We start from the raw sequence: 24,504 nt of genomic DNA, 5'->3' as shown, positions 1-24,504 counted from the left end.
CACTAAAAAGCCTCATAAAAGGAAGAAATTTGTTTCTCTACAAGTCAGAATCTCAAAGGAGAAGTTAAAATGAGGGAAGCGGACTACCGAACCTAGAGGAGAGTCAGCCTGTTCAGAACTGCTTCCTGCTTCCCCCTGCGGTGAGGGGAGCATTCCAGATTGCAAACAAACAACCCACTTCTACCATCTAAGGCTAAGTCAAGCCCCACCCACCTTTTACCAAAAGTGGAAACAATTTAATGGCATTGCCCTTTGCAATAAGTCAAGAACAAGGAATAAAATAAAAGCCGAGGCAACCAGAAAACTAGGCTGAATTACAATTAGACTTCAAAATTGATTATCACTGCCCTCCTATTTTACAAGGAATTCTAAATCGTCTGGATAGCGTCTTCTTCAATTTCCACTGCAGACTGGACTTGACCCCAAGAGAATGTTATTTTAAGGAGCACATTAAAAAGAGAGTTTGGCATTTGCATGGGCAGATTTCACAAATAAGGTGTGATAAGTCTAGGGTGAAAGCTGACGGGTGTTCTTTTTAACTTCTTAGTAAGGACATTTTTCTGTATACATCAATGAATTTTTCTTATACATCAATATAGGGAAGTACAACTCCCATGAGACGCAATTCTCAAATATCTTATTTACTATTTTATTGTAAACTCAAGGCTTACAATTTCTGGTAGCTGTGATTCCGCTGTTGGGGGAAAAAAGAAGGTAAACTATGGATTCTGCAAAGAAGCATTTTGTTAGCATTTTGTAGGTAAAAATAAAGGCAATTTAGTAAATGAATTCTGTTCACCTAAAAGATTCTCCTCCCATAGACAAGCTGTGTACTTTCTTCTTAGATGAAGTAAGAGACCCTGAAGAAACTTGGTTTTATGGGGAACATAGATGAGTATGATTTCGCGTTGTACATAATGATGACATGGGAACCTGATGGGGAGAGTGATGTAAATGTCTGGCAATTGCCCTCAGGTGCTCTGTGCATGAGCTTTACAGAACTGGCAACCAGAGAACTAATTACTATTTCTGGCAATTCACTACAGGTCTTAACATCTCCGGATAAACAGTTAACACTTCTCAAGAAACAGAACACAAAGGATTATCCTTGGAAGCCTCTGTTGAAGCCTAGAAAAATCTGCAGCTTATCTAAGCGCCTTATCAGTTGCAATCAATCCTCCATGTTAGTAATGAAGATTCTGAAAGAGTGAATGCCAGCCAGTGGGAGCCTGGCTCTGGATATCTCCACTCAGTAGGACAGAGCCAGGTCTGGTCCTCTTCCCAGCCTCCACTGGGAATTAACAGACTCATCAGGAAATCCCTCCCATTTCCTTGGGAGGAAAATACTGGGCACTGTGTCTACAAGCACCCCTATCACAGCCCATACTACTATTTACGAGATGGGCACGTTCCAGAAGCTTCCTAGCTGCAAACAAAAGACAAGGTTAACTCTGCTGTTAGTGCCGAGTGGTTCCACCAAGAAGCAAAAAAACACAATCGAGAAGAGTGTAAGCTCATACATAATACACTCCAGACATAAGCACAAGGAACCCAAAGCAGATCTGGGTTTCTGCATTTTCGAATTTCAAAGGGCCCAGACTGAAATCTAGCCTCAAATGGAACCCAGCCCTCAAAGTTCTTTTTAAAGATTAAACTGATTCCAGCATTCCTTCAGCAAGTATTTATTGAGTATCTACTAAGTACCAAGCTCTGCGAACAGCCCTACCAGGCACAGAAAATACCACTGCCTATGGGGAACTTTTTAGATTCCATTTACTTGACAGTTTAGGTTGTGTAGTCTAGTTTTTGTGCCTTTATTAAAGAGCCCTCTTCTTTAAAATAATACTATGACTAATAAAGATCCCCTTCCAAAAAGCAGATTGAGAAATAAAGAGACTGGAGTTCCCATTATGGCTCAGCAGTAACGAAGCCAACTAGTATCCATGAGGATGCAGGTTCAATCCCTGGCCTCACTCAGTGGGTTAAGGATCTGACATTGCTGTGAGCTGTGGTGTAGGTCGCAGACACAGCTCAAACCTGGCATTGCTGTGGCTGTGGTGCAGGCAGACAGCTACAGCTCCCATTCGACCCCTAACCTGGAAACCTCGATATGTCGAGGGTATAACCCTAGAAAGACAAAAAAAAAAAAAAAAAAAAAAGAAATAAAGAAACAAAGAGACTGACAAAGCCATGCTGCCTTCACCAGTCTCACTCTGCCTGGTTCTCTCCTGCCCCTTCCCTTATGATGGCTGTGTCTCTAAACCGTGTGAAAATGTCCACAAAGCCCACTTCCAGATGCAAACAACAATCACAGAACAAGGACAGGACCCCTAAGTAGGGTAACCAACTAGCCCCAGTTTCCTGGGACTGTACTGGTTTTTAAAAAGGAAAGTCCCTCCCCCATGTCTCCTCTTAGTTCTGAACAAGCAGAATCAGTGAGTCACCCTACCCCACAAGAACCCAGACCTGAGGAAAGGGAGTTACATTACAGGAGGCCCCTCACTTGCTGGAGAGGAGTAAGGCCAGGAGAAAGGGGGCCGGGCCCTTTAAGGAAGGCCTGGGTTGCCTGTGGGCAGCCTCAGAACCTCACAGCTTCCTCTGGATAAGGTCTAGCATTTTAAATGCCACACCTCGTAAGCAAAGCTTTACAAACACTATCCAATCACAAGACTCCAGTGATATGACATGCAAAAGACATCCTCACATAAATGCCAAAGGCTCTAGTTATTTGGATGTGGGTATTTCCTCGGCTAGTTTAAAAGCTTCTTCAGTATAGACCATAACTATTCATGCCAAGATTTCCAGAACACAGCACCAAGTGGATGGTGAATACTGAATATAACGGACGTTAATAACAGTTGTTACTATGCAACACACTACACACTTTATATAAATGATCTCACTGACTCTCACAATAACTCATTGAGCTTGACTGACCTCCATTTCCCAGATGAAGAAACTGAGGCTCACTCAGACCTTATTTACTCAAGGTCATTATGGCAGAGCTCACATTTGAACCCAACCTATCTTGCTTCAAAGTTCCATGTTTTTAAGAGCTCCCAGGTGGCTCAGCAGGTTAAGTATATGGTGTTGTCATTGCTGTAGCTCACGTCACTGCTGTGGCTTGGGTTTGATCACCGGCCCAGGAACTTCACATGCCAGGGGCAGGGCCAAAACACTAAAACCAAAACGAAACAAAAAAGTTCCATGTTTTTAACTATGCAATTGAATTAGGATCCAGTTAAGTGGGCTTATATAGTAAGGGATCAAGAACTGAGAGAGGAGAGTATCAGATATCCTTCTTTTATTCTCTCCACTTTTAGCTTTGCCATTGCAAATGGAAAAAAAAAAAAAAAAAACACAAAAAAAACTTTTTTTAAAGCAGAAAACTGAATTAATTATGAGTGAAACTCATACATTAAATTAAGGCAAGGCAAGAGATCTTGGTTAGAATTTGGCAGAATTTTGCATGGCAAGCAGTAGGCACTCAATGTTTGAATAAACTTAACAAATACAATTGTATACCAATAGGCAGTTTAAGTTATTGATGTTCAGTGTTTTAAAGGCTACTTAACCCACCATCATGGGTGAATAGATAAGTTTCTGAAGTGTGTTAGTGGGATGGGACAGAGGTAGAGGCCCAAGTACTTACCCCAGTTAAGGACACCTCTCTACCTGCAAAGCTGAATTTGCTGTTGTTACTCACTTAATGTGACAGTAATCATTTGTCTCATGCAACAAAGGGGCAAATTCTCTAAACAAAGTACAGAGATCTATCCATGGGCTCTCCAACCACTTTTAATCTCATTTAACAGGCAAGGAAGCAATCTGCAAACCTACCTCAGGGCAATACAACTGCAAAAGAATATCACACCAGATACTTTGTTTTTGAGACATTTATCTCAACGCCATTCATTATCTGTCAAACTGAGAACATTATTTTAATGTTAATGTATTCCTGGCCATTTTCTCCAAGCAGCTGAACACATTTCCTTTTTCATAATAATGCTATCCATAATGATCAAGCATTCTGAGTGTTGAAGAAGACTCTCCATCATGTGAATGAGTAGTCTAAAATCAAAGGAGGTGAGGTAAACCAGATGTCTCTCCCAACAAGCACTTATGGCCACAAGTTAATTAGGAAGGGAGGTGTGGTAGCCAGTTGTGGGCAACTGTCACCCACTCATGTCAACCCCAAACAGCAGGGTCTGCTCCTTGAGACTATAGGCTGGCCTGGTGGAATGTAGACCTCTAATGCTGTTTATTGTATGCCACCAAAAAGAGCGGTTTTTTGGTTTGCTTTGTTGTTGTTTTGGAAGAAGCTGGCCAATTCAAGTTGAAAAACAGGCCGCCAATGACAATTTTGTTAGAATGATGATGAGAATGTTCACCTCCCAACCATTGGTATGCACATTGCAGCCTGGCAACTGTAATCTGTTTCAACATTTACCCATTATTAAATACAAGTAGGGAGAGCTCTTAAAAATAAGTTTCTCTCTTGACTTCCTTTAATTCTACAGGCCAAAAGTATCTATAATTCCTTTATCACTGTAGATCAAAATCATTTCTCTGTTATCAATGACTGAGAATTCATCGAGCCCTTACATAGTGGAGAATACAAAATAGGGTCAAATTTCATCTAGTCTTCATCTTTAAGGAACTTGTAAAAGACCTGAGATCCTACCGGTTTCAATCTCTACATCCACCAGCCCACAAGTCCCCTTAGAAGGAACTGGCACCCTCACCCTCCCCTTCAGCTGAGCAATGACTTGTGATATGTGGCTTGATAACAAAAGACATCCTGGGATATCTTTTCAACACACCACCTTTTGCATGAACTAGCCTGAATGGGTTTCTCTTCTTTGCAATTAAATAGAAAGAAAAAGACACTTTCATCTTAGGTAATAATACATGACAATCTAGGATAAGTGCCCTTTGTAGAATGAATGAATGAATGAATGAATAGATGTGAGTAAAATGAGAGACAGGTAATTTTGCCAGAGAACTTTCTTTGGAGGAGCCATGGATTCCTATGAGCTAAAGAGATGGATAGAGTTCAATTTTTTAGGAGAGTTAAGAGCTGAGTCACACCTTTAACAATGAAGTATCATGAGGGAGAGGTCATGTAGGCCACAGAATGTTCCAGAATTAAGAAAAGAGGCTGTGCCAAGCATTTTAGGGGACTGGAGGGCTAACCATCCCAGTTCATGTGGTGTTTTAAAGTCAGGTAGAGCAAAAGTCAGAGGTGAGGGTGGGAAAGTCAGGAGTGAGAGAAACAAGGTTCTCAGCAAGGATGTGGCAGTGGGGATGGAAATCAAGGAAGACATGGGAACGGTCACTAAGCATGGTCAGTTACTCTGTTAATAAGCAGAATATCAACATTAATAATAACGTTCCCTATTTCCACAGTATCTATCAAAGCTTTTACCAAAACCTTACTGGTTCTTGTAGAGCCTCAGTGAGGAGTGCATTTAGTGTGATAATCTGCATTTATATGTCGAAAGTGAGGCAGAAAAGTGACATTTTTTTGGTAAGTAGGAATAAGGCGGGGATGCAGAGAGTGGAGGAAAGAACTCAAGCACAGGACACGTCCTGTGCTTCCACTTCATCCCAGCTTTGGCCCCGTAAGCAGCACATCTGCACTGGATCAATCCCTTCCTTGCATGATGTGTGTTCTGCCAGGTAGCCCACCGGATGTCGGAATAACCTTTGCCATGCAGGATGTCAGCAATGGGTTTTAACCATGCAGGAATTAATAAATTGAGTGCTAAATCAGACATCCTTTCATACTCACCCCTTCCCTGCCAGGTCACAGGTGGGCCCCCCACAACTCCATCAAGACTGTGCTTCAGTCCTCAGCAGACACACTGGGTCTCCACCAGGAAATCCCAGGCCTCAGGAACTACCCAAGGGAAAGGCAAGTTGCACAAACGCTACTTAAGGCCTCTCTCCTTGTATCTCACAAGGATAATAAGGCAACTGGAAAGAGAAAATCCTTAAACATAAAACACGTACTTTTTTTAACCTGGAACACACGGTGTAACTCCCAAAGCTCTGAGGGGAGGATCAGGAAAAGCAACACCTTCCTCTTTTCAGATCCTAAGACATCTCGACTGGCAGGACTAGGAACCACACTTCCTCCACCGGCATCTTCTACTTGGATGGCCGACTGCATCATGAAAGTAAAGCGGAAGAGACTTGGAGGCCAAACAAAATGTAGACAGGTATTTTGGAGCTTCCCAGATATATTTCAAGACCAGTCCTTCAAGGCTCAATTTTCATTTTTCTTTTTTTTTCTTTTGGGGCTGCACCCTTGGCATATGGAAGTTCCCAGGCTAGAGTTGAATTGGAACTGCAGCTGCCAGCCTATGCCACAGCTACAGCAACGCCAGATCCCAGCCGCGTCTATGACCTATACATGGCAGCTCCTGGCAACACAGGATCCTTAACCCACTGATTGAGGCCAAGGATTAAACCTGCATCCTCATGGATCCTAGTCAAATTCTTAACCCTCCAAGCCACAATTTTCCCCCTGGCTCAGCACCTCACCTTCAGCCTGACCCCAGGCACCCTGAGTGGGCTCCTAGAAGTCTTGGGTGGGTTGGGTCTAGATCTCCCCACCAGTTTCTCAGGAGCTCATGCCCACTTCAGAACTCCTGTGGGTGCAACACGTTGTCTCTCATGGGAAGCTGGATTAGAGGGCAGCCTCTGCAATCTTAGGCCAACACTGAGGTCCTCTGGTCACTGTGACTCAGGAGCTCTTAGGTCACTTTATCACATCACCTCTCTTTGGAGAGCTATCTTTGTAAAAATGACTTCCATAGGGTGATGACGGAGCTAGAAGCAACACTGTTTTGTTCAATTTCATGCTTATGCTTAAAAGGTACTTGTCAAATCCTCAGCATTCTAATCCACACATACATTTATCACAACAAAGATATTTGCATGACCAGCACTTTCCACAGCAAAATCTCTCTCAACAAGCTGCCAGCTGCTTTAACCCACAGCCCCTTGAAATGCCTATTCCACAGCACCCAACTAATTTTTAGGGAGAGTGAGGCAGAGAAGGCTTTACAATTTACCACCCTCGTAGTCAACATGGTTGCTGGTGAATTTGAATGTCCCAGAACTCTCAGGTGTTTTATTACCTTGTGACCAAAAAACACCTCTCATCCAAATTGCTTTTTCTAGGGAGTTCCTGTCATGGCTCAGTGGTAACAAACCTGACTAGTATTCATGAGGTTGCAGGTTTAATCCCTGGCCTTGCTCAGTGGGTCAGGGATCTGGCATTGCCGTGAGCTATGGTGTAGGTCGCAGATGTGGCTCGGATCCAAGCATTGCTATGGCTGTGGTGTAGGCCGGCAGCTGAAGCTCTGATTTGACCCCTAGCCTAGGAACTTTCATATGCCACATCTGTGCCCTAAAAAGCAAAACAAACAAACAAACAAACTGCTTTTTCTAAATATCAAAGCAATAAGAGGGTGACCCAAGACTATCCCGAATGTGTCCCCCACCCCCTCCCCCCCCCACCCGCTGGCCTCTAGGTCTTATCTGCTGCACCGCAGTCTTGGCTAAAGGAGGCCACATCCTGGGTGATAGGCCCACTGTTGCTCTTTTTCTACCCTGAGCTGTTCCAAACTCAGGATGTCTTAGACAAGAGGCAGATGGCGAGAGAGAGGAAGTCTGCAAGCAGCACCTCTCTATTATATAACACTAAGCACAGAACCTCCTAGAATCAGCCTTGGAAATATCGCCTGGCCTATTGCTTCAAAATAAACAAATACTCAAAACAGGCAAAAGAGGGAAAAAAAATCATCATTTTTTATTTGAGGACCGGAATACATTCATTCATATTAGGAAGTCTAATACCAACACAGGTAGTTAAGAACAGGTTGGGGTAGAAACAGATTCTTTGAGAAATGTATCCTTTGTTCATTCCACCTGTACCTATATAATACTCAACACACTAAGCTAGACCCCAGAGAAACACACTTTGTAAACTCATCTGGGTCACATGACTTGTGGAAGGTCATTAGTGTGACTCACCTATGCCAGTTTTCCCTTTTTCGGGACAAAAAATATCGGACTGTGGTTAAATGGGGTCATAGGACTTGTCTAGCTGAAGCAACGTAAGTCATTTCCAGGTCAGATCGTGTCACTGCTGGAGCAAGGTCTTCTAGAGTTTCCTTCTCCCGTGCTGCAGTGATCTTACAAGCACACATCAAGATCATGTCCCCACCAATTTGGGTCCTTCCATGACTAACATGAGAGGGGCTCACCTGCTGCCTGTGTTGGACACCCAACATGGGAAAGAAAGAAACCCTATCTAGCCGCTGAGATCCAGAGCTTATTTGTTACTGCAGAATAACCTAACCTATTCTGCTGATACACCACTGCTTACAAAAGAGAGAAACTTGCAGACTTCCCCCTCTCATCTGTCTTCTAAATCAGATAATACAGAAAAGCAGAATTTACTTCAAAATTCAAGGGCTGCAGGGCCTGAATAATACCTCAGAATCCAGAGGGTGCCAACAGATGACAGGTCCAAACAACTCTGAGAGAATAAGGAATGAAAAGAGAATGACCGCTCACCAACAGTGAAATCTAACCGTTCATGGAATTCAGCTGAGGAGTCTAAGAAAAGATCATCTTCTGACAACAGGTCCAGCCATTTGTGAAGTAGTGAGAACCCCAATGAAAGAGGCATTCAAGTAGAGGTTGAATCATCATAAGCTCCCTCCTCTGAAATCCAATACTTCCTCTTTGTTCCTCTCTCTCTAGCTTCTACTGAACTTAATTTAGAATTGGATCTTCATTTCTCCTTCCCCTGGAAGCTCCCTGAAGGTGGTTCACTTATACGTCCCCCACATCCAGCCCCAGCCCACCCCTTGGCAGCTCTCACAGAGCCCATTATCTACCAGGTGTTTGATAAACACCTGCTGAATGAATTAAATGAACTAAATGAATGCTATAGAAAGGACTCAGCTCTGGAAGCCAAAGTCAGTCTCATAACCTCTAGAGTTCCTCCAACTTAAAATTAAAATTCACAACTGCTGACATCTGGGAGTAGAGAGCCTCTACCTACAGAAAAAAAAAATTAAACATCAATACAATACTTGATTATGATTTATTACTAGACACAATTAAAAACCACCGTGAAAGCTAACCCTGCACTATAGCTATCTTTGTTCTTGGACATGCATTTACATGTGCAGGCAGCTGTTTCCCCATGTGGAATTTTGTGTGTGAGGTATTTATTTTTTGCCATTAAAAAAAAAACCCTCACCCTTTGTTTCTATTGCATTATTACACTCCCTATTATCCTACCATGTGGCTTCTTCTCTTGTGGGAACATAGCACACACCCTGCATTACTGCTGACATAAAAATTACTTACTTGTCAAAATACCTCTACTCTAGCCCCACCACAAATCTGATCTTTCCAAGACACTGGTCTTTGTTTCAGCCAGGACTGACTGATAACTCATCGACTTTTCCTAGTGATACCTGAATGCTCTGCAAGCATCAAACATCAGCATCACTGAGGTTTTCTAAAGTCACCTTTCCAAACAAAACTACCTAGAGGGCAATGACACATCTTTCAAGTTTTCCAATTTTGTTTTTTAAGAGATGGGGGGAATGGTGAAGGGAGGATCTGCCACAGATACCATGCTGTTGCTGCAGTGCAATAGACAGCCCAGTAGCCTCTGGTCTTCGGACATCCCTTCTTCCTACAAAAGAAACCTTGAGTCCCTTTCCATACATATTCTTATTCCCTGTCTCTCATGCAGGACACCAGGACTCTGCCCTCTAGGAGACAACACCAACACCAAGATGTCCTGATCTGTCTGAAGGTTATGTTTCCATTGAGGTTTATCAAGATAACCCCAGATCTGGTTAGACTGACATCAAAACAAAACTATCCTTGGAAAGAAAAGAAACAGGCCAGAGTTTTTGGAAAAGAATCAACAACCTAAAGATAAAATGCAGACTGAGAGCCTAATGGCTCATGACTATATAAATGGAAACTTAACTAAAATTCCATTTTCTGTTCTCTTTCTGCTCCCCCAAAGCCCCACCCCCCACCCCCACTCCATCTCCCAGTAGCTTACTACTGGCAGGTCCCTCTTGATGTTGCAAACACCATTACAATGAAGAGATGGGGAGAGAGACATGATTTCATAAGGTTACTACATTTGACCAAGGTCCTGACTGAGCACTGGTCAAATTTATAATCAGCCTTACAAGGATTCCTTTTCAAGAAACGATATCCCATTTACAGAATGAAGCCAAAATGTATTACTACAGATAAGAAAGCAGACACACAACCGAACCCCACATTCAGATACAACTGCCTATGCATTTATTATATCAATGTTCCCATCAAAGGGAACCAGGAGGAATTTATAGGACACCAAAGGCAGCCTGCCCTCAATGGCTTCTTCCAAAGGAAGATTTAAAGTCATTTGCAATTTCTTTCTCTGAACCAGGAGTTTCAGCAGCCCCCATTCCTCCTCCTCTGTGATAAGAATGGATTGTGTGATGCAGAAAACACCCAAACAACCCCCGTGCAAACACCGGTGGCTCAGATGACCCAGAGACACCCAGGAGACTACCCAGATCATTGGGGGTTACCTGAATCTGTCACTGAATCCCTTTCACCCCCTTCTGCGTGATGACATCAAGTGGAAATGGTACGCGTTTAGGAGGAGAGAGGCTGACAAGCAGGAAGCACAATTGAGCCTGAGCTTTGTTCAGCCTGCAGTGAAATACACGCAGTAAGGGTTAGATACGTGCAGCAGAGAAATCCAAGCATCCTCTCTGGGCAGAACAGCGGCTGTGGAGTAAGTGCCCTGGGGGAGGTGGGAAGGCGGCGGAGGTGTGGCTGGCCCGCGGGCCGCGGAGGGGGCGTAACGCTTCCTAATTGTCTCCATAGGATAAATAACCATCACTCCCCCCGCCTCTTCTGCAGTCTCCCCAGCCTCCAAGTTATCCTCCGGAGGTAGAGCCCCTACTAGCAATGACAATCCCTCAGAAAAAAAGGAATACGAGAAGGCATAGAATAACATCTCGAGGCATACGCAAAATATACTAGGTAAACCAGGTTATGTGGGAATGCGCCCAGTCACCCGCCCATACAGACACACCAGCGGGGCGTTCGCCAGCAGCCTCATTTCCTTCGCCCCGGTCCGCCACCTCTTCAAGTCACCGTCACTCTGCTCTGCCAATTTCTCTACTCTCTCCAAAACCGTGTGGCGCGCCCCCCACACATCCCCCACCCTAGGCGGGATTGGGGACCGCCACCTCCCAAGGAGCGTCCCACGAGTCCAGTGCTTTGTCCTGCCGCTGCCCTTTCAGGAGCAGGCGCCCCAAGCGCGTGGGTCTGCACAAAAGACCCCCAACATCTCTTCCGCCACCGCCCCCTCTCCTTCCCAGAGAGGCCCATGGACCACAGAGGCAACTTCTAGGAGTGGGTAAGGAGCTCGACTACGGTCTTTAGAGGGGCTCATCCCGGAGGATACGCGGGTTTGGAGCTCAGCTGGGACGCGCGCGCGCACGAACGTGCACCCCAGGGGCGCGTGCGGCGCGGGCCCGAGACCAGCTCCCCAGGACTATAGCCCCAGGGGGCATCCGAGGACTCGGCCCAGCCCGCTACAGCGCCGCTCCCAGCCCCAGCCGCCAGCCCAACTCCGCCCGCGCTCGGGAGAAAAGCAACTCCAGGGACCACCTCCCCCGAGCCTTAGGGCTGCCCCGCCGCGCTCCGCGCTGCCCTTCCCGGGACCCCTGCGGCCCTGCCACTCTCCTCCAGGTTCAAAAGACACCCCCCCCCCCCAAACACTAGGCGGCACCTCCCCTTTCCCGCTTCCCTGGCTCCGGGTGCGGCCGCCATGGGGGCGCAGACATCCCTTCGCGCCCTTCCAGCAACCCGCGACCCCGGAGGGACAGAGAGGAGAAACAAACCGAAACTCACCAACCTCCCTCTGCAGCGGTCTCGGGTGCTTGCTACAGAGGCAGCGACAGCGGTAGCATCGCCGGGTGGTCCCAGCGCGCCGGCCACCGGCTCTGCTAGACTCGCGCAGCGGGCTGCCGGGCGGGCGCGAGGAGCGCGGCGGCAGCGCCTGCAGCCCCAGCTCCCTGCTCGGCCCCTCGGGAGGCGGCCCACCTGCCCGGGCGCCCTCCGCGCTCCCGGTCGGACACCGCCGCCAGGCGCTTGGCTCCAGGAGGGAGCTTTTTGTGTCACCGCCCAGACTCGGGCACCGAAATGGGTGGGGGCGGGAGGCCGGGCTCCGCCGCCCGCGGCACCGCCTCTCCCCGGCGGCTCCACCTCCTCCTCCTCCCTCTCCTCCCAAGCCCGCCCCCTCCCAGCGCTTGTCCGGGACATCTATCTGTCTGTCTTGAATAGCAGATCACCTCCAGACTGAGGAGCTGCATACCTTCCTCATGCGCTCCCTGGCCTTGCCCCCAAGTGCCTAACCTCTGCCGGGACCTCGACGTTGTCTTTTCCAAGGCGCGCGAGTGGGACCTGAGCTGGAATCAGGTGTGACAGGAGGCCGAGCTCAGCAGGCAGGAGGGCGGGGCTGAGGCGAGAACCGTGGCTGGCGGGGACCGTCAGCAGCTCAGGACTTGGGGACCGATCGAGGGGGCTGTTGAGATCCTTTCCAGAAGACGCCCTGGATCCGCGTCACGTCTGGTACTTTCTGGCTGCCCCTAAGAGTTCACGTGGTCCGGGCAGGGCGGGGTCCTGCTTTGGCGGAGGAGAGGAAGGGACTGAAGCCTGAATGACACCCCACCGCCTGGCTCTCTAGGATGGGGTGCAGGGAGCAGGAGTGCAGGGAGTGTTGCCCTGAGGGTTATATGGCAGTGCGAACCATAGGGGACCTCAGGACCGACCCTCTTCTCCACCTTGAAACCTAATTCCTACCTTAGGGACATACTTAGAATGCGTAGTTCCTCCAAGAAAATCTAGACGTGCCTCTTGTGTCAACTGCAAAATAGAGTGGAGGAGGAAGGTCGCTGGTATAGGATATGGTTTCCATGCACTCCGTTGCCTTCCTACAGAATTTCTATTCAGAGTGAAAACTCGAAAGTCTATTCGAGTAGGGCTATGGTAAAGTTAAGCCTGCCAGCTCTCCTGGGTCCAGAACCAGGGTTCAAGCAGCAAAGCATGCAGCCTCTGCAGGCTGCTGGAATAGAGCTGTCTTTCTGTCCTACAGTCTTGCCCACAGGGAAGGAAATCCCATTCTAACCTCTCTGGATAGCTCATTGAAGCGCTTCTGCCAGATAATGAAACCGAAACAGAAACCCTATGAACCACAGGGCCGCCGGCGGCGGGCGGCAGGGGGCAGGGAATTGGGGGGAATGTGACCTACCACGATTCACAATGTACTCAACTGACCTCCTTGACTTGGCCCTCAAATAAAACCTATTAATAGTGTTTCCAAATGTGCTGTCACTCAGCACACACACAAATCGGCAACCAAGAAACAAAAAGCTTGATGAGTGTCACTCCTCTCTAGGATCCCAATTAAACACTTTAGTGTTGGCCTCTGAAGGTGTATCTGTCCTCTATCGGGCCCCTGGCAGGAGTGAAAGCTCTATGTCTGTTTTAAAAGCAGATTTAGAAGTTCCCTCCGTGGCCTAGTGGTTAAGGAATCCGACTAGTAACCCTGAGGTTGCGGGTTCCATCCCTGGACCCGCTCAGCGGAATCCGGTGTTGCCATGAGCTGTGGTGTAGGTCACAGGTGCGGCTTGGATCCTGCATTGCTACAGCTCTGATTAGACCTCTAGCCTGGGAACTTCCATATGTGGAGGGACCCACCCTAGAAAAAAAGGCAAAAAGACAAATAAATAAAAGCAGATTTATATTCTTGAGGTAGAAGACTTCAAGAGTCTTTCTCTTCAACCACAGCTTTAGGGCACACACACACAAAAAAAATTACTGTTGTTTTAAGGAGAAGCCAATGAGAATATTGATGTTGACCAGGGGTCTGGAATAGGATGATGAGTTACAACGCACCAAGATATGACTAGAAAGGTTTAGCCTAGAAATATTCTCATTATACAAGAGTGACTTTAAAGACTACTTTTGAGAAGCTACTTTCAGAAATCAATAATTGTGTCAAAATGTTTAAAATCTCTCTTTTCACCTGCTTTTTAAACAACTCTTTGGGAGAATTCAAGCATTCATCATGGTGTGGGGTAAACTCTTCCACCCTTAGTCATTCATTCCCACTGGCTGGTATTTTAATTCACATGGCATCATGGGTGTTCTGTCTTCTGTCCAGTCTTGTAAAGCTGTCACACAGAGAAGGTTAATTAACTCAGACAGACTGGAATAGGCAGGTCTTAAGATTAGTTGGGGGGCAGCACAGGGCAGGCAGCAACAGTTTGAATCAGGGAAGATACAGGCAACAACTCGTCTGAACAGATTCTTCAGTGAGACAATTCCAGGAGCAAGGCAGCAGCTGGGAGCAGGCGGTGTTCAGAGCTGCAAGCAGGCGGGCAGCATGTCGAAGGTTCAGGAAGGCATCGGCACTGCCGATGAGACACTGAGCCCAGGTGTGGGAGTGAGTGAGATGAGATCCAGGCAGCGTCCCAGGTCTTGAAGAACCGGGGTTATCAGGATGGGGCCCCAGCACTGGGGAGGAAGATAGAGATCAGATCTTTAAGAGTTCATCCAACAAATATTCCTTGAATATGGACTATGTACCGGGAACCCAGCCCTCGAGTTAGGACAGAGAAGAAAACAGACACAAACGCCTACCTTCACAGAACTTATATTCTAATGGAGGAAGCCAAGAATACACAAGATAATAAATAAGTAGAAAAATAAGTGTCGCAGAGTGAAAAAGGGAAGGGAAGGGGGTTTGTATTGGATGGAGGCTGAAATTTTAGTTTGGTGGCCACTGAGAAGGAGGCTTTTGAGGGGAGAGCTGAACAGGAAAAGGCTTCCTGCTGTCGGAGAGGATATGAGGGGGAGGGACCATAATACCCACCTCCCCTCTCCCCTCTCCCCTCCCCCCAAAATTCCTCTGGGTAAAGATGAGATACTGGGACTGGGTCACAAGGTCAGTGAGATTGATGCTCAGTCACCTGAGGTTGACTTAAAGCTGCTTAAATCTGGGCAGGGATGTGTTCTTATTCATATTTGTACCCATGGCACCCAATAAATGTTTATTGAGCTGAACCCTTAAATCTCTGACAACACGGAGTGGGGCCGAGATAAGCTTGACCCTGTGATTCCAGGGACAACCCTACTATCAGGATGACACTTCCATAAAAGAATGTGATGATCTCTTTCACTGCTTTTCATGACTGCCCTCCCGATGTTCAAGGGCAGGGATTATCTTTCAACTTATGCTCAGAGCACTTAACACACTAAGAGGGAGGGAAAGAAGGAGGAAATCCAGGAGAGAGGCAGAGAAGGAGGAGAATTGTACAACATTTAAGACCCCTAAAAATCTTAATCCAGTCCAATCAAGAGGGTGTTTTCTGTTTAACAGATTTAGGTTTTACATGTTAAAATTGCATCTTGAGTAGTTCCTGCTGTGGCTCATTGGGTTAAGAATCCAACTAGTCTCCATGAGGATGCAGGTTCAATCCCTGGCCTCCCTTCGTTGCCTCTCAAGCTGCATCAAAAGTTGCAGACTTGGCTCGGATCCCGAGTTGCTGTGGCTGTGGCGTAGGCCGGCAGCTACAGCTCCAAATACACCCCTAGCCTGGGAACTTCCATATGCCACAGGGGCAACCCTTAAAACAAGTGGATTTTAATGGCATATAAATGATACCTAAATACAGTTATTTCAAAACATTAAAGTAGAAGCCACGTTTAGACAACTTTCATGGACTGTCAATGATAAGCCAAAGAGACATTTAACCAGACATATTATCATCCTTTCCAATATGTATTTAAAGTAAGTTGATTTGATTTGTATGAAAGAATAGGGGGAAAAATATATATATATATACATATATGTCTTTGCCCCCAGTTCCTGGCACAGAGCTCCTAAAACTCTTACAGTTTTCTATGCGATAAGAACATTAGGGAGTTCCCATTGTGACTCAGTGGTAACAAACCTCACTAGTATCCATGAGGATGTGGGTTTGATCCCTGGCCTTGCTCAGCGGGTTGAGGATCCAGCGTTGCTGTGAGCTGTGGTGTAGGTCGCAAATGGAGCTTGGATCTTACATGGCTGTGGCTGTGCTGTAGGCCGGCGGCTGTAGCTCCAATTTGACCCCTAGCCTGGGAACTTCCATATGCTACACATATGACCCTAAAAAAATAATTAAGAGCATCTTTTGTTCTAATATTTGGTCTTGGACACTGTTTCCCGACACCAATCTCCTAAACCCCTTTGTATTTCCTGGGTCATAGAAGTGTCTTTCGTTCTAATGAGGTTACCCTGGGTGGGCTCCTCAATGAGGGCTGGTCACCAAAAAGACCAAGCCATGATTAGAAGCTTGGAATTTTCAACCCCACTGCTTATTCCCCAAAGGGTGAGAGAGGGACTGGAAATGCAGTAACTGATGGATCATGCCTATGTGATGAATATTCTATAAAAATCCCAAAAGTACAGATTCAGAGTTCCCGGGTTGGTGAGCATGTTGTGGGGGTGGAGAGTGGTGGGCCTGGAGAGAGTGTGGAAAACTTCCTTCCCTCATAACCTGCCCTCTGCATCTCTTCCATCTAAATGTTTGGCTGTAGCCTTTATCAAATCCTTTTATAATAAACAGTAAGTAGACAGTGTTCCTGAGTTCTGTGAGCTGCTCTAGCAAATTAATCAAACCAAAGAGAAAATCTCTGATTTACAGCTAAATGGTCAGAAGCACAGGGAAAAATCTGGACCTGTGAATGGCATCTGAAGTTGGGAGGGGGTGCAGTCTTGTAGGAATGAATCCTTAACCTATGAGACCCTACTGTATCTCCAGGTAGACAGTGTCAGAACCGAGTTAAATTATAGGACGCCCAGCTGGTGTCACAGAGAATTACTTGTCTTGGGGAAAAAACCATTTGGTGACCAGAAGTGAAGTGTGAAAGTAAAAGAGAAACACCCAGAAGGAAGAAAGAGCAAGTTTTTCTTTCTCAATATTCAAATCTATTTTCCCTTATGTGATTTTTGTCCCCTCCCTTTTTTTTTTTTTTGTTTTTTTTGGTCTTTTTAGGGCCACACCCGAAGCATACAGAGGTTCCTAGACCACAGGTGGAAACAGCCATAGCTGCAGCCTACACCACAGCCACAGCAACACCAGATCCGAGTCACATCTGCGACCTACACCACAGCTCACAGCAATGCTGGATCCTTCACCCACTGAGCAAGACCAGGGATCAAACCTGCATCCTCATGAATAAGACCATTCATGAATCTACGATGCATTTCCGCTGAGCCAGGATGGAAAGTCCATTTTTTTGCCACTTTAAAGATATTGTCTTTTTAAAGTATAAAAAAAAAAGGGTCTTCGTATACATGTAGTCTAAGGTAGTTCACTGTTAATAATTTATTTTTTTGGCTTTTTGTCTTTTTGCCTTTTCTAGGGCTGTTCCCTCGGCATATGGAGGTTCCCAGGCTAGGAGTAGAATGGGAGCTGTAGCCACCGACCTACGCCAGAGCCACAGCAACACGGGATCCGAGCCGCGTCTGAGACTTACACCACAGCTCATGGCAGCGCCGGATCCTTAAACCCACTGAGCAAGGCCAGGGATCAAACCTCATGGTTCCTAGTTGGATTCATTAACCACTGCACCACGATGGGAACTCCTACTGTTAATAATTGCTAAGGATAGTACACATTTCAAGACTGGTTTTCATTTTATTTTTGTTTTATTTACTGTTTTTTAATTAGTCTCAACAGACTAATTATGCCAACAAGGTGTTCTCCAAGTGAGAGCTACAGTATTTGACACAGTGTTTAATCTCTTACCTATTTAGAACCAGGCACTATCTAAGGACAGTGAAGCCTCTTCCAGAACAAAATAACTGAAGTAGTCTGGAAACTGCAAAGGATTTCACAGGAACCACATCCAGATTGCTTTTCTAAAAGTGGCAATGGGTTGAACAAAGCCATCTTTTTTTTAACCTCAACTTTCATGTGTACAACCCACATTCCAAAATTGCTGGCTAGAATTATATGACCATAAGCAGGGGTGACAGTTAACCGCTGCAGGCACAGACATCCATCAATCTGTTTGGATAATGACCATAAACAGTATGACCATTTTGGTGTGTCCTGGCTGGATTTCAACATACATGATGAGGCCTTGCCTCTGGACACCCTCCTCAACAGCAGGTCTCTCGTCACCATTCTACAGTTTGGGCCTAAGATCCTCACTCCCACTAGTAAGTTGCTAGGGTCTTTGCTCTAAGTATGGTAGAGAGAAATCATTATAAACTTAACTCTATTCCTTATAGGATCTCTGTCAGTGGCTTGGAGAGGCCACAGTGGATCAGCTAGGGAAGGAATGGAATGGGTAGCTCCTCTCTTAACCTCCTGTCCATCACCTCCATCATCTGTCCTATGGTCTTTTCCTTCACATGTAACTTCACCTTCTATTCCTCTATGCCATTCCTGCTGCCCTATCTTTTTTTTTTTTTTTTTTTTTTTTTTTTTTTTTTTTTTTTTTTTTTTTTTTTGTCTTTTTGCCATTTCTTGGGCTGCTCCTGCGGCATATGGAGGTTCCCAGGCTAGGGTCGAATGGAGCTGTAGCTGCCAGCCTATGCCACAGCCACAGCAACACAGGATCCAAGCCGCGTCTGCGACCTACACCACAGCTCACGGCAACGCCGGATCGTTAACCCACTGAGCAAAGGCAGGGACCAAACCCGCAACCTCATGGTTCCTAGTCGGATTCGTTAACCACTGCTCCACGATGGGAACTCCATGCCCTATCTTTTCTTTCCATCAGCTGCCAGGTTCCTGGAATCCATTTGGCTCCTCCCCTCATTTGGCCACTAAACCTGCTGCTCCAGTTGCCAGTTAGTGCAAATGTGCAGCTTTGAGATAAATGGGAAAAAAGAACGGGAAGTTCCACCACCATTTTTCAAGACCCAAATCTGGATCCAATGCCTTGCCCTATGAGTTCAAGCTCACTCCAGACCCTCCGGGATCCATTCCTCTATACTCCATCCCTAGCCTGCATCTTACCTAAGTGGACCTGGCACCCCTATACCTGCTCCAGGTCCAAACCTGGCTTCATGCACCCCCTTCTCCCCACTGTCTCTGTTCTCAGCCACCTCCAGACCTAATCATTCAAACTCAAGGGAACCAAACATCTGTTTATGTGCTCTGGAGCCAGAGTATCAAGTCAGAGCACCCTCTACTGGTCAGGAGGAGAGACGGCACCCTTGACTTCACCCAGAGGTTAGACCCTTTAGAGGTCAGTGAAGGACAAATATTGAAAAAGATGTTCTCCACATACTTTCTACCTCTTCCTGTCTTAATGTCTTTCCTCTGATGTTACATCCCTCTCTTGCCAGTGGGTGGAGTGAGCTGGGAGGGTGGATGGAGTAAAGCACCCTCTACCAGATCCTAAGTCTCCTTCACTCCCTTCCTACTCCCTCCTCAGTGTCCACAGCAGTTTGACATGTTCACGTATTTGACTCTTTTAAAGAACACAGATTATTCGGAGTTCCCGTCGTGGCTCAGTGGTTAATGAATCTGACTAGGAACCATGAGGTTGCAGGTTCGGTCCCTGGCCTTGCTCAGTGGGTTAAAGGATCCCGCGTTGCTGTGGCTATGGTGTAGGCCGGCAGCTATAGCTCTGATTCGACCCCCTAGCCTGGAAAACTCCATATGCGTGGGAGCGGCCCTAGGAAAGGCAAAAAAAACAAAAAAAATAAATAAAAAATAAATAAAAAGAAAGAACACAGAAGGAACTACAGGATATCATTCAAGGCTGAAATCAGTAAACAACAATAATTCCTTTTTTGTTTGTGAACGATTATTGAGCCTGTATGTAGATGGTATCACTGACCACTTCCTGCAGTATTTCCTTAGCAGCAGTGTAAAGCATTCTCCCATACAGATGAGGGCACTGATGCCTAGACAGTTTAAGCACCTTGACCAACCGGACATGTCCAATAAATGGTGAACATGAACTTGAGCCTGGTGGGCTGAACCCAAAGCACCTCCCCTGAGTCTCTGCACCAAGAATCCTCCCAGGAACTGCAGGATACAGTTCCTTTGACTGGCTTTTCCACTTGATTTGGCTTAAAGGCTTCTCAGTCTCTTTAAAGCCTCTCCTATTGTAGCTCAGGATCAGCAAGTGGCTTCTAAGCTTGATATTGTGGTTCATGGTCCTCAGGGCCCTAAGTCTCCCCCAAGATTTCAAGTGGATCTGCTCTTTCTTATCCTTGCCCTGTTTCTTTGTGCAGCTACAAGACCTACATTTATAATTGTCAATCCCCAAAGACTCAGTGTTTTCAAAGCTTCCAAGGATGTTTACATCACTCCCTTTTACCCTGACCCTTTGTCCCTTCAATACTCACTCAAACTTCTCCAACGGGGCTCATTTTTTACCTTCAGTGCGTGAAAGCAAGCAGGACCCTTTGAGGCTCTCCAGGGTAAAAATCCTTTCCTGTTTGTCGGAAATTGGCATTATACAGCCTCCCAGACCTTGGGGAGTTCCAAAGGGAAGATTCAAACAGTTGCAAATCAGGTAAGGGAAGGTATGCAGAAACAAAGGAGAAGCAATCAAGGAACAATAGAGCAGCCTTGGGGAAGGGTCCCAGTTCCATCTCAAGGAATATACATATCTAATATCTTTGAGTTCTTTAGCAGGAACTGAGGCCCCACCCAGGTAAAGGATGGTCACTTCAGGCTGAGCACAAGATTCCTGGGGACTTGCCCTGTTACCTCACCACCAACCAACCAAAAGAAAGTCACACCCCCTGCATCACTTGCCCCAAATTTTGCCTGTAAAAAAACTTCTCTCCCTAAAACCATCAGGGAGTTTGTTTTTTGTTTTTTGTTTTTTTAGCGCAAGCTACCTATTCTTCTTGCATGGCTCTGCAGTAAACCTTTCCCTGCTCCAAACTCCAACATTTCCATTTATTTGTTTGGCCTCACTGTGGATCCAGCCCATGAACTTGCATTCAGCAATGTGGGTTGTTCTTTTATTTATGAGCACTTGCTGTATTCTGCTTTACATCACTGCTAGCTTTTCACATACTTACAACATCAGTAGGACCCTAAAGACTGGAGCTGTTGTTTATTCACCTTATTCACCTCAGTACACACACACCCCTATAGCATTATGCAGAATAGAGTGTCTTTGCCCTGCACACAGTCAGTGCTTAATAAATGTTCGTGTGGAAATAACCAAACAGGAGTTTCTTTTGTCCCTTCTAGAGTCATGTTCCCTACATGCCCTGTAGGATTTTTCTCTACATTGTTTCTTCACAACCAAGTTACTCCAGCTCAGCCAGAGTGGGATTTATGGTTATTTCAAATTCCATTTAAAACAAAGAGTTTGGGAGTTCCCGTCATGGCTCAGTGGTTAACAAACCCAACTAGCCTCTATGAGGACTCAGATTCAATCCCTGGCCCTGTTCAGTGGGTTAAGGATCCGGTGTTGCTGTGAGCTGTGGTGTAGGTCGCAGACGTGGCTCAGATCCTGCATTGCTGTGACTCTGGTGTAGGCTGGCGGCTTCAGCTCCAATTCAACCCCTAGCCTGGGCTCCATATGCAGCAGGTTCGGCCCTAAAAAAAAAAAAAATAGACAAAAAAGGAGTTCCCGTCATGGCACAGTGGTTAACGAACTCGACTAGGAACCATGAGGTTGCGGGTTCGGTCCCTGCCCTTGCTCAGTGGGTTAAGGATCTGGCGTTGCCGTGAGCTGTGGTGTAGGTTGTAGACGCGGCTCGGATCCCGCGTTGCTGTGGCTCTGGCGTAGGCCAGTGGCTACAGCTCCGATTAGACCCCTAACCTGGGAACCTCCATATGCCGCGGGAGCAGCCCAAAGAAATAGCAAAAAGACAAAAAAAAAAGACAAAAAAGACCAAAAAAACCCTAAGAGCTTGGAGAGTTCCTGTTGTGGCTCAGTGGGTTAAGAACCAACACAATGTCCTCACTCAGTGGGTTAAAGATCCAGTGTTGCCAGGAGCTGTGGTGTAGGTCACAGATGTGGCTAGGATCTGGCTTTGCTGTGATTGTGGTGTAGGCTGGCAGTTGCAGCTCTGATTTGACCCCTAGCCTGGGAACTTCCATAAGCTACGGGTGCAACCTTAAAAAGACGAAATAAAATAAATAAAATAAAATAAAATAAAGTAAATAAAATAAAATTTGGAAGGGGGCTGGAGGTGAGTGGGGTAAAGACATTCCTGACCTGAGAATCCTCACTCTGGGCTTTACGGGAATGTAGATTTCCCAATAACTATTCCTACCCTACGGTATGAGTTGAACTGTGTCCCCACAAAATTCAAAGATCTCAGAATGTGACTAAATTTGGAATAGGGTCTTGGCAGAGGTGATCAAATTAAAATGAGTGAAAATTATACTTTCTTATTAAAGTGGCCCCTAATCCAGTATGATGATGGCCCTTATAAGATGGGGAAATTTAGGCACAGAAGAAGATTATGTGAAGATACAGGGAGACACCTTGGTCTCAGACTTCCAGCCTCCAGAACTGTGAGACAATACCTTTCTGTTGTTTAAGCTGCCTAGTTTGTGGCACTTTGTCTTGGCAGACTTAACAAACCAATACACCCTAGGACTCCCATTCACACAGAACTGGATTCCACTCCCATTTATTTCCTGAGCACCTACCTGCATTAGGTAAGCTAAAGAAGATAGCCCAGCAATTGTGCTGACATGACTGGGCCAAGAAAAGCAGTAACGACAGCCACCATTTATGAAGCCCTTAGTGTGTGTATCAGAAGTGAGATATTGACCAGTATGATTGTATGTATAACCACTATACTAGGTGCTTTGCAAACATTATCTTACTTAATCCCCCCAGCTACCCTCAGTTCACAGTGGTGGAAACTGAGGCTCAGAGCTATTTAGTTAAGTTGCCCAGGATCGTGTTTTTCATGAGACTCATGGATTGACTATGACCTGTTGGTCTGTTTTGCTCTTTGCCCACAGGACACATCCCTCTTCTTCTGCTCCAGAGTCCACCCCACGGAAAGTGATTTTGACAATCCTGCCTCGTCATGTGGTCCCTCATGGCAGTGATGTTTCTCTTGCCAGTGATTTAGGGATAAGAATGCGATGCAGTTCTGGACAATGAGACACAGAGGGAGTCGGCTGGAAGGCTTCCGGAAAATGGTTCTTTACTATGAAAAAGATGCAGAAAGAAGCAGCAGTTCATTTTCTTTTTTTTCTTTTTTTTATTTTTAATTTTTTAATTCTTATTTCCCCAATACAATTTTTTTTTCTACTGTACAGCATGGTGACCCAGTCACACATACATGTATACATCATTTTTTCTCTTTATCATGCTCCATCATAAGTGACTAGACATAGTTCTCAGTGCTACACAGCAGGATCTCATTGCCTATCCATTCCAAAAGAAATAGTTTGCATCTATTAACCCCAAGCTCCCAATCCATCCCATCCCTCCCCCACCCCCTTGGCAACCACAAGTCTATTCTCCAAGTCCATGATTTTCTTTTCTGTGGAAAGGTTCATTTGTGCCATATATTAGATTCCAGGTATAAGTGATATCATATGGTATTTGTCTTTCTCTTGACTTACTTCATTCAATTTGAGAGTCTCTGGTTCCATCCATGTTGCTGCAAATAGCATTATTTTGTTCTTTTTTATGGCTGAATAGTATTCCATTGTTTATATATACCACATCTTCCGAATCCAATCATCTTTCGATGGACATTTGGGTTGTTTCCATGTCTTGGCTATTGTGAATAGTGCTGCAATGAACATGCAGGTGCATGTGTCTTTTTTAAGGAAATTTTTATCTGGATATATGCCCAAGAGTAGGGTTGCTGGGTCATATGGTAGTTCTATGCATAGATTTCTAAGGCACCCCCATTCTGTTTTCCATAGTGGTTGTACCAGCTTACATTCCCACCAACAGTGCAGTCCTTTTCTCCACACCCCCTCCAGCATTTGTTATTTGTGGACTTATGAATGATGGCTATTCTGACTGGTGTGAGGTGGTACTTCATGGTAGTTTTGATTTGATATTGAGCATTTTTTCATGTGCTTGTTGGCCATCAGCAGCAGTTCATTTTCTGCCTCCGATGTTACTGCTCTGCACATGATGGCAGGATGAGGGTAGCCATCCTGGAACAATGAGGGTTGTTTTCTGAGGAGAATAAGATAAAGGTGGGAGGAGGGTAAAGACCAGGTAGTGACTCCATCAGCCTGCAAAATGCTCTCCCTCCATACATCTCATTTTCTGAGGTGATAAATCCCCTTACTGTTCAAGCTATTTTGTGTTTTCTGCTACTTACAGCCAAGATCCTCCCAATATGCTGCTTCTACACATATGCTTTGATTTTCCACAGCTTTTATGTTATATTATTGGAAACTAATAACCTTACAT

General features: G+C 45.8%; 1 protein-coding gene across 9 annotated transcripts in view; it reads right to left on the bottom strand.

Moving 5' to 3' along the window:
* RNF152 (ring finger protein 152) overlaps nucleotides 1–12,689 on the bottom strand; it is a 78,751-nt gene extending 66,062 nt beyond the window's left edge. For 2 of the 9 annotated variants that reach the window (XM_021095029.2, XM_021094806.2), the window contains exon 1: nucleotides 11,971–12,258. The gene's annotated coding sequence lies outside the window, so the exon portion shown is untranslated. 9 annotated transcript variants of the gene reach the window in all.
* Nucleotides 12,690–24,504: the final 11,815 nt, after the last annotated feature.

Source organism: Sus scrofa, chromosome 1 (genome assembly GCF_054392235.1).
Source record: "Sus scrofa isolate SSC_HxYL_T2T_F1_AM1 chromosome 1, Sscrofa_HxYL_maternal_Yorkshire_Landrace_v2.0, whole genome shotgun sequence".
NCBI lineage: Eukaryota > Metazoa > Chordata > Mammalia > Artiodactyla > Suidae > Sus > Sus scrofa.
This window is presented reverse-complemented; position numbering and strand designations above follow the sequence as displayed.